We start from the raw sequence: 9,056 nt of genomic DNA on the forward strand, positions 1-9,056 counted from the left end.
GCGGTGGGACCGGGACCAGGATTGTGACAGACTGGACTGGAGGGTCAGTTAGCGGGAGAGCAGGGGTTGTGTCTGGAGAACACGGGGAGGAGGAGAAGGGGGGAGGTTTCCCGGGTGGAAGTCACAGGGCCACGCGCTGGCTGCACGGATGGAACCCGAGCAACAGCTCCTTTGCTTCTCTCCGCGTCCACCTGGGGAAATAACTTCAGCCGCCTTAGGAAGGAAGGGAGCCTCCCGGTTCTGGACTCTTCACGCGGCGAGGCCGTCTTCTGGCCACCTCGTTCAGGCTGTCACCCCCTTCCCGCACTGCCCCAGCAGCTGGGTGTTTGGCACCTTCTCAAACGCCCAAGGGATGGATGCTCACTGCTCAGTGAATCTGCTCATTACTCTCCGGACAGGGCTTGTTCTCACACAACTGCCCTTGACAGGAGGTTGTCATTTGCTTCCTCCTAGTTTCTGTTCACTGACGCCAGTTTTATCCCTCTGGCGTCTCCGGAGAAGACAATTTTTTGCTTTCTCAAATGAGAGTCCTGGCAGGTTTCAGCGCTTTTTTCAGGTTGCCGCGAAGGCTTCCCTTTGTGAGGATCACGCGTCCTCCTCAGCTCTTCAAGCACTCCCGGTTCTCGTCCCTCATTTGCTCAAACGCACATGGAACAAGCAGAAGCAGCACACCGCGTTCCCGGAAGGAGGCTGAGCACAGCAGGGCCTCACTGGAGCCGCACACGGATGGATGCGCGTCCCGCAGCCCACGGCTGCGTGCGTCTCTTTAGTCCAATGAGGTTATAATCCCATCGTCCTGGACGCCAGCGTATTACCACGATGGGGCCGTTTCCCCCTCATTGTTTTGCTATCGTTGGTACACACGAACTCTGTCCTGAGTAGACCTTCGTCGGTGTTCTGGGGATCAACTCCGTCTCTTTCTAGCACCGGGATCGTTTTTCATTACCAAGTATCCGGGCTGGATCTTTTACTTCCCCTGTGGAGGTCTCAGTTTAGCGTGGCTGTATCTATTGAGTCTTTATCACGTCTTGTAGTCGTATTCTGTGCCAAGGTGTGCTGAGGGCATAAAGATGAATATGGTATGATTCCCCTCCTCAGGAAGTTTGCCAGCTGGAAAGAAAAGGTGCCTTTATAAAAGACACTGCTCGCCGGACGTCAGTGGCGCATGCCTTTAATCCCAGCACACGGGAGGCAGGGGCAGGCGGATCTCTCTGTGAGTTCGAGGACAGCCTGGTCTACAGAGCGAGTTCCAGGACAGGCTCCAAATCAATACAGAGAAACTCTGTCTCAAAATAAGTAAATAAATAAAACACATTGCACTATGGGAGGTACTGTACCACTTAAATGTAATTACACTGGAGACACAGATGAAGGATCTTTGCCCAGAGTAGAAGTTAGGGAAAGGTTGACAGGAAGCACTGTTGTGAACAGCAGGGGAGAGTTAGAAGGAACTGCAGACAGTCCGTGTAGACAGAACGGAAAGACAGGAAGCACTGCTGTGAGAGAAGCCACTGACTACTTGAAAGTGGGGGGGGGTTGAAAGCTTTGCTTTTGAATATGGACTTAGCTCCGTGGGCATTGGGAACCTTGGAATGTTTTAAGGTGTGTGTGTGTGTGTGTTTAACAGATTTGTGTTTATCACTTTGGCCTCTATTTAGGACAGAAAAAAAACAATATCATAATTTGACTACTCCGAGCATAGGTATTTGTGTTAGAAATGCTTATGAGCCTGACATGAAGCTCAAGAAAGCTATTCAGGTCCTTAACTAAGACAGTCGTAGTAGAACGGGATAGATAAAATTTATCGACTATAGAAAGAGAGCTGAGAATGACAATAAATGATGGTAATAACAAAAGTCAAAATTAACTTACAGAGATCGAGAGGAACAAGCCACGAGGTAGGTGACACATGACTGACAGATGGAAGAGATCTGAGGAAGCAGGAGTTCAACTTTTAACACGTGGGATTTGAATTGCATACTGAACATCATGCAAAGAATTTATGAACTTGGCTGTCACAGGGAAAAACCAAGCTATTAATAAGGACCTTGACTTCCTCAGTGGGAGTTGAACTCATGAGAATGTTGAGCCTGAGTTAGAATCCATAAAGGAATCACTTTGGAATTCTTAAAGCAAGTTTACAAACAAGTTCAGCATATATTTTTGACGGACACACACACACACACACACATCACACACACATTATATATTATATAAATAGCATGCCTGGCTCTAGTAGACAACTGAGTATTGAATTTTAACATTTTTTTCACTAATGTGAGGGCTTGAACTGCTATCCTAGGCAAACACTGAGCCACATTGCCAGCCTCAGGTTTTAGCACTTGACATTAGATGTAAAAGAAGATTCCTTCAAGGAAACTGTCATAGTCACTGCTCTTCTTCTGTGAAGAGTTACTCGACAGTTAGGGTTTCTATCGCCGTGAAAAGACAACACGACCACAGCAAATCTTCTAAAAGGAAACATTTAATTGGGGGTTGGCTTATAGTTCAGGGGTTTAGTCCATTATCATCACGGTGGGCAGCATGGCAGCGTGCAGGCAGACACAGCACTGGAGAGGTCTCTGAGAGTCCTGCATCTTGACTTCCAGGCAACAGGAAGAAATCTGAGACATTGGGCTCATGTTGGTATCTCAAAGCCTGCCTCCACAGGGACACACCTCCTCCAAGACCACACCTACCCCAACAAGGCCACACCTCCTATATTGCCACTCCCACGGGGGTGATTTTCTTTCAAACCACCACAGACACCATCGTTTTCAACAGAGAGATTAGAGGTGGACAGAGAAGTCACAGGGATACGGAGCGAATGGGACATGAGTGAATGGACACTTCCGTTTTTTCCTCCATACATTTGACTAGAAAGGGAGCAAAAATGTGAGCAGTGGCCAGAGGCCGCTGAAAGCAAGACAGGAGCAAAAAGCGACTTTTTCCTCTCGTTTCGTTTTGTTTGCATAAGGAATGTTTTGAGCACAGTTATGTGTTGTGTGTCAAAAGCTCACTTGGGGAAAAGGGTGCTGTGTGTGAAGAGATGGTTACTCACAGAGAACAGCTAACGTGGTCAGGAGAACAGACGAGGGACCAAGTCTGAATAGGAAAAGGTCTGTTCCCATACATGGTGGAGGGAAAGCTAACCGGGAGAGGTGAGCTTGCTGTCTGTCCCCCTTGCTGTGAGCAAACTGGAAGGAGGGCATTGTCGCACCTGCTGTGCGGCCTGCATCCGAGAATGTAGCGAGGTGGTCGGGATAGATGACACAGAGACCGGTCGGTTGCTTTAAGAAAACTATCTCCCCAAGTCAGCTTAGGAGGAGACCCCAGTCCGCTTAGCAGAGCTCTCAGTAGAAGTCCCAGGAGAAGTCTCCCCAAGAAAAAGGAGCTTCCCTTTTTAAGGACTTTTGCCATCCATTTACATACCATTCTTTCCACTTCTCACCTCCGGCCCCAGAATCGGGGAGACACCACAGGGGGCAGGAAGAGGCATCTAGCCGTAGGAGGTGTGAAAGGCATGGTATTTCAGTGAGCCAGCCCTTATCTGAGCCCTATCAAGCTTTAAAGCACTGAATTGTTTTCAGTAAACATTACATAGATGCCTGCTCCCAGGCCGAAGGGGAAGTGGGTTTCTGCTCAAGGTCTGGTGTCCCCACAGGCATCTGTTCCGCGTGAGATCCGTGGGTCAGAGTTAGCGATCCCAGAGGGAATGGCGAAGGCTGTCAGAGTGCCTGATGGGAAGGGAAACACGAGAGCACGGAGGATAAGCAGAGAGGTTGCTGAACCTTCCAGAGGCCCAGCCGCGACTGGAGGGGAGGGGTTTTAGAGACAGGAGCCAGGCTGCAGAACGGACTTTAGTGCAGTTTGTGGTTCACGTACCAGAGTAACATCTTAGGTACGCAGCGTATTTGCTACAGGACAGGGCTGTACTTCCACAGCAGTGGAAATAGAATGACTAAAAACACAGACCCTAGACACAGGGAATGGATCCTTGTCCTTGCTAGTATGCTAATATTCTGGAGACCTGAACGGAACTCTGGATGGAACTCCCCGCGCCTCAGCAGGAGGAGCAAGAGAATGCTTGGTCCCGGAAGACCCTCTCCGGGGCTCAGCAGACAGAGATGCAAATCATCAGCGATGCTTCAGGGCTGCCCAAAACGTAAGGCAAAGGTAGCACCCAACTCTGGGATCACAAATAAGTGAGACGCAAGGGAGAAGGAGCCAGAGAGAAGGCAGCAGGGATCGAACAGAGGTTGGACAGAAACATCCAAATAAATTGAGGAAGAGAGCAGACACAGTGAGGGTGTAGCTCAGCAGGGAAGCACATGCTTAGAGCACTCAGTGACCAGGGTTCGATGACCAGAACTGAAGGAAAAGGGAAGTCTCGGGCACGGCAGGGTGCTGGGAACTGGACCTCTCTCACGGGAAGGGTACCCTTTTGCAGCAGACTAGGGCAGATTATCATCATCATCATCATCATCATCATCGTCAGGTCTCGTCTCAGTAAGCTTTACTGAGACTCTATTGCCTTTAAGACATCACTCTAAGCAAACAATCCCTTCATCCTACAGTTTTATGTGTATATTATATATATATATACAAATAAATTCTGGTGTGATTGTTTATATTGCTTGTCAGCTTAAAGGGATATAGAATCACTTAGAAAATGGCCATACATGTATGCAATGTGTTTTGATCATATTACCCATCCCTTACCGTCCCTTGTTCTCCCTGATTCCATTCCTTTTCCTATCTCATATTCCTTCTCCTCTTATGTCTTTTTTTTAATGACCAAATGAGTTGGATTGGGATTGCACACACAGGTGCATGGACAAGAGGTTGTTGATAAGGGTTTGATCACCTTACCAGTGGGGATACCATTAGTGAAAATGTCCCACCGCAGCAACTACCCACCACTATCAGGATGGGAAGGGTCACATGACCCCCCTCTTCCTGCCATAAGAGGATCTTGGTAGGCCCAGCCTTGTGTTGTTCCTTTGCAAGTAACCGTCATGACTGTGACCTCAAGAGTGAGTGTGCATGCCGTGCACAGAAGCTTACCCTGGCCCCTGGAGCTTGAAGTGAGTGATATGCATGCCCCGTTTACGGCTGAGCATCTAGCCATCACATTGACCAGTTTTGAGTTTCCTCCATTACCACTGCCCGCTACAAAAAGGAGCCTCTCTGAGCAAAGCTAACAGCTGCTCTCACCTATAGCCATAGACACAGCTGTGTAGAAAGCCATCTGACAAGCACGTCATGTCCTTTTGCAGAGGAGATTTCCCACTAAGGCATATGTGACCTCTTCAGGTACACATTTTTGACTAGATTTACAGTGCCAGAGGTCAAATCCTTCTTGGGGAGAGAGTCTTAATTCAACCAGAAAGCATTTGGTTGCCTCCATAACAGACCTGGTACTGTGGCACCCATGGGCACCTCTTGCTCGGCCACTTGATAGCTTTGCACACCAGATCCATGGCCAAGTAAGACTGTGGATAAGAATTCTCCTCTGGCAGCATCTGCTATATGGGTTATCATAGAGGGGGATTCCAGCCCAGATCCAGCTTGACTTCTCCACATCCTGCATCCAGGAAGTGCAGTCTTTTTAGTGACTGGGTTTGTCATCTGCTTCTGATGGGGGAACCAATAACAGTGGCAATTGTCTGGATTGTTTTGGGGTCATCAGGAGCCTCTCTAACTAAACACTTATATGGGGGGATATCCATTATTGATGCTGAGATGTACCTTTAATAACTATGGCTTCTGGGGCAACCATGTAGGGTACTTCCACTTAAGTTATTTTAAAATTTTACTTGAAAAATTAGTTTACAAAGCATTGGGTGTCCCTATGGCATTTTCCTGGTGGCCCATCCCCTCTACCCACTTGTCTCCTTGCCCCCAATTAACCTTTTCGCTCCCAGTATCACCCCTCCACTTCTGGACGACATTCATTCTTTATCCTTGCCATTAAGGCCTCTTTTCTCCCTTCTCACAAGCCCTGTCTAACCTAGAATAGATATTTACTCAGTTGCACACATGTATAAAAGTCAACTTAAGAAAGGACAGACATGCTTGTCTCTCTAGGTTACCGCCTAGGTTACCTCCGTCCTTTAATATCATATTTTCCAGAATCTTGAAATCTCATTTTTCTTTACATGTGAGTAAAATTCCAGTGGTTATCTTTCATTCATCAGCTGATGACCAATTAGGACAGTTCTATTTCCTTGCTTCATGAGCAGAACAGCAGCAATAAGCATGGATGTGTAAGTATCTCCGTGATAAAACATTTTGCACAAGTAATTTAGATAGAGTGAGCCATTTGCCACTTGTGAAAAATTGTGTGATAGTTTAGGGAACTGTTTACCGTTCAGATTCCCAGAGTTGGCCCTGAAGACAGCGTCTGTAGTTATTGCACCTCAGGCTGCTGTGTTAATTCTTTTCTGCACGCTTCCACTGTAGGTTATGATAGAGCTGCACTGTAATACTTCCTGAAAGCACTGGCTGCTAACTGGATAGTGATATATGCCTGTATGCATATTTGTTTGCCTACGTGTTCATTTTCTGCCTCTCCTACTAGAGGGCTACAAGAATGACTTCTTAAAGAGGTGTCCTAGCACATCAACTAGGTCTTCTCTTAGAAGCACTTACAGATATGGGTATATGAAATGAAAAAAATTTACCAGCATTCTTAGAGAATTCATGAGTGTTAAGTCCATCATGGGTGACCATGACTATCAGAATGGACAAGGGCAGGACCTTTGTGTTTCAAGGCAATAATCCCTGGACTGGTCACTGGTAGTCAGTCTCTTGAGACCTTGCTTGCAGCTATATGAGGAACAAAAGCTGGCAATGTTCTGCATGTGTTCATTCTTTTCCCATTTTCTTAGTAAGAATAAACAATGTGCTGGTTAGTTTTTCTTGTGTTCCTCCACACTCTCAGGAGCACTAGATTGAGTATATCCCAAGGGGGGAATGATATTCTCTTAGAAGAACAGCCATCCGTGCAAACTTGCAGAAACCCTGGAGGACTCACGAGTGAGAATGGAGCCCTGAACTGAAAAACCGGGCCTTTCTTAATGTCTTCTATTACTGTTGCTCTAGCAGCTGGATGGAGTCATGGTTTCATTTTATGTAATATGAAGGGACAATTCAACTTTCAGTGAGCACAGAGAATTTCCCTAGAGCTACATAAGACAGGGCTAAGTGGTTATATAAACACACACGAAAACGTAAAAGCCGTAAAGAGAGACTAAACATTCTGTGGGACATGTCACCCTCAGGGAAATTAATGGCAGGGTCAACACACACATTACAGGGGAGCTTATACAGCCTTGCGGCTATACTGCTGGAAGAAGAAATGGCTTATGCAGACAGTTGTCACGACCCACTCTAAGAAAGTAGAAGCGCTGTCTTCTGTCTCGGAGTACCAGGACAAGTAGGAAGAAATGCAGCCACGAATGACTGACCACAGGGTGTGTTCCTTGAGGTCAAAGCAAACAACGTATCAGGAAAAAAAAAGGATTCTGCAAGAAGCAGGTAGAATTTTCAGAAGGACTGGCTGAAAAGGATCTAGCTAAGTCTTTAGTTAGAATTGCAGGCAGATAAAAGGAACTCACAAAGGGTGGTGGGCAATAGCAAGGTGACTCTCACGCCACTTTAATCCTGGAGACAGCATATACGGAAGTGGTGTTAGTAGAATCAGGGAAAACTAGAAACCTGCAAAGGGAAGCAACCAGTAGGGTCTATAGTAACATGCAGACAGGGCGAGGATCATGAGAAAGCAGAAGAAATGAGGGGCGGGGTTTTGACAAGTACCCTATTCCAAACTCTTTTTTCCCCTAGCCTCAGAGAACCTTCACACACAGAGACATTTCAGAGTCTTTGACGAGACCCCCCAGAATTAGCTTTCACAGGCATGTGCTTCTGTAAATGTTGTACACATAAGGTATGCTTGCCTTAATAAACTGGGTTTGGGGCTAAGGAAATAGTGGAGCTTGCAGAGTGCTTGTCTTGCATGTGTGACTATAATAACCCAGGCAGGTCGCGGGCTCCTGTAATCCCAGAACTGAGGATGTAGAGAAGAAAGGGTCAGAGGTTCGGGGTCATGCTTGGCTACATAGTGAGTCTGAAGCTAGTCTGTGCCACCGGACACTGTCTCCCACATTATCGTCCTGTCAGGTGGCATGTAGTGTCTGGAAGAATTCTCTGACGACAGCTAATGGTTTGTTGAGTTGGGCTTCAGTGGGTTACCTGTGGATGCTTTACAATCGGCATAGTGTAGGGACAACCTTCATGAAGGCCACTCCAGTCCATAGCGCTGACTGACCGTGAGTCCGAGCCAGGGTCCAGAGACTGTAAATGTGGGCTGTGGCTGTGGAGGAGAATAGGTCCTCATAGAAATGAAGCCTGAGGCCAGTCTCTGGTGAGTTCGTCCAATCATCAGAGGTGCCTGGACAAACGCTGAAGTCATCTCTTGACAAACACGGGCTAAAAGTAAGTCCAGTAGGGCTTACAATTCTAATCGCAGCTCACTCTCTCTCTCTCTCTCTCTCTCTCTCTCTCTCTCTCTCTCTCTCTCTCTCTCTCTCTCTCTCTCTCTCTGTTGATTTATGACAAATATGCCATTCAATGCATTTCATAGGCCACAGGTAAAAAATTAACATATAGAAGTATATTCTAAAATATGCAATAACTTCCAATATTTAAGAGTTTGTGCTATACATCTGACAAGAAGCTAAACATTTTATAAATTTTCTCTCTCTGTGTTTCTCTGTCTCTCTGCCTCTGTGTGTGTGTCTGTCTGTCTGTCTGTCTGTCTGTCTGTCAGTGTCTCTGTATCTGTATCTGAGTATGGCCAAAGGTCAACATTGGGTGTCGTTCTTCATGAACTGCCCACCTTGGCTTTTTCGAGACAGGGGCTCTTGCTGACTGCACTAGGCTGTCTGGCCAGTGAGCCCCGGGGATCCTCCTGTATTTGTTTCCCAGTGCTAAAATTACAAGTACACGCCACCACGCTTGGCTTTTTACATAACTTCTGGGGATCAAACTCA

Source organism: Mesocricetus auratus, unplaced genomic scaffold, assembly GCF_017639785.1.
Source record: "Mesocricetus auratus isolate SY011 unplaced genomic scaffold, BCM_Maur_2.0 Super-Scaffold_100011, whole genome shotgun sequence".
Taxonomy (NCBI): domain Eukaryota; kingdom Metazoa; phylum Chordata; class Mammalia; order Rodentia; family Cricetidae; genus Mesocricetus; species Mesocricetus auratus.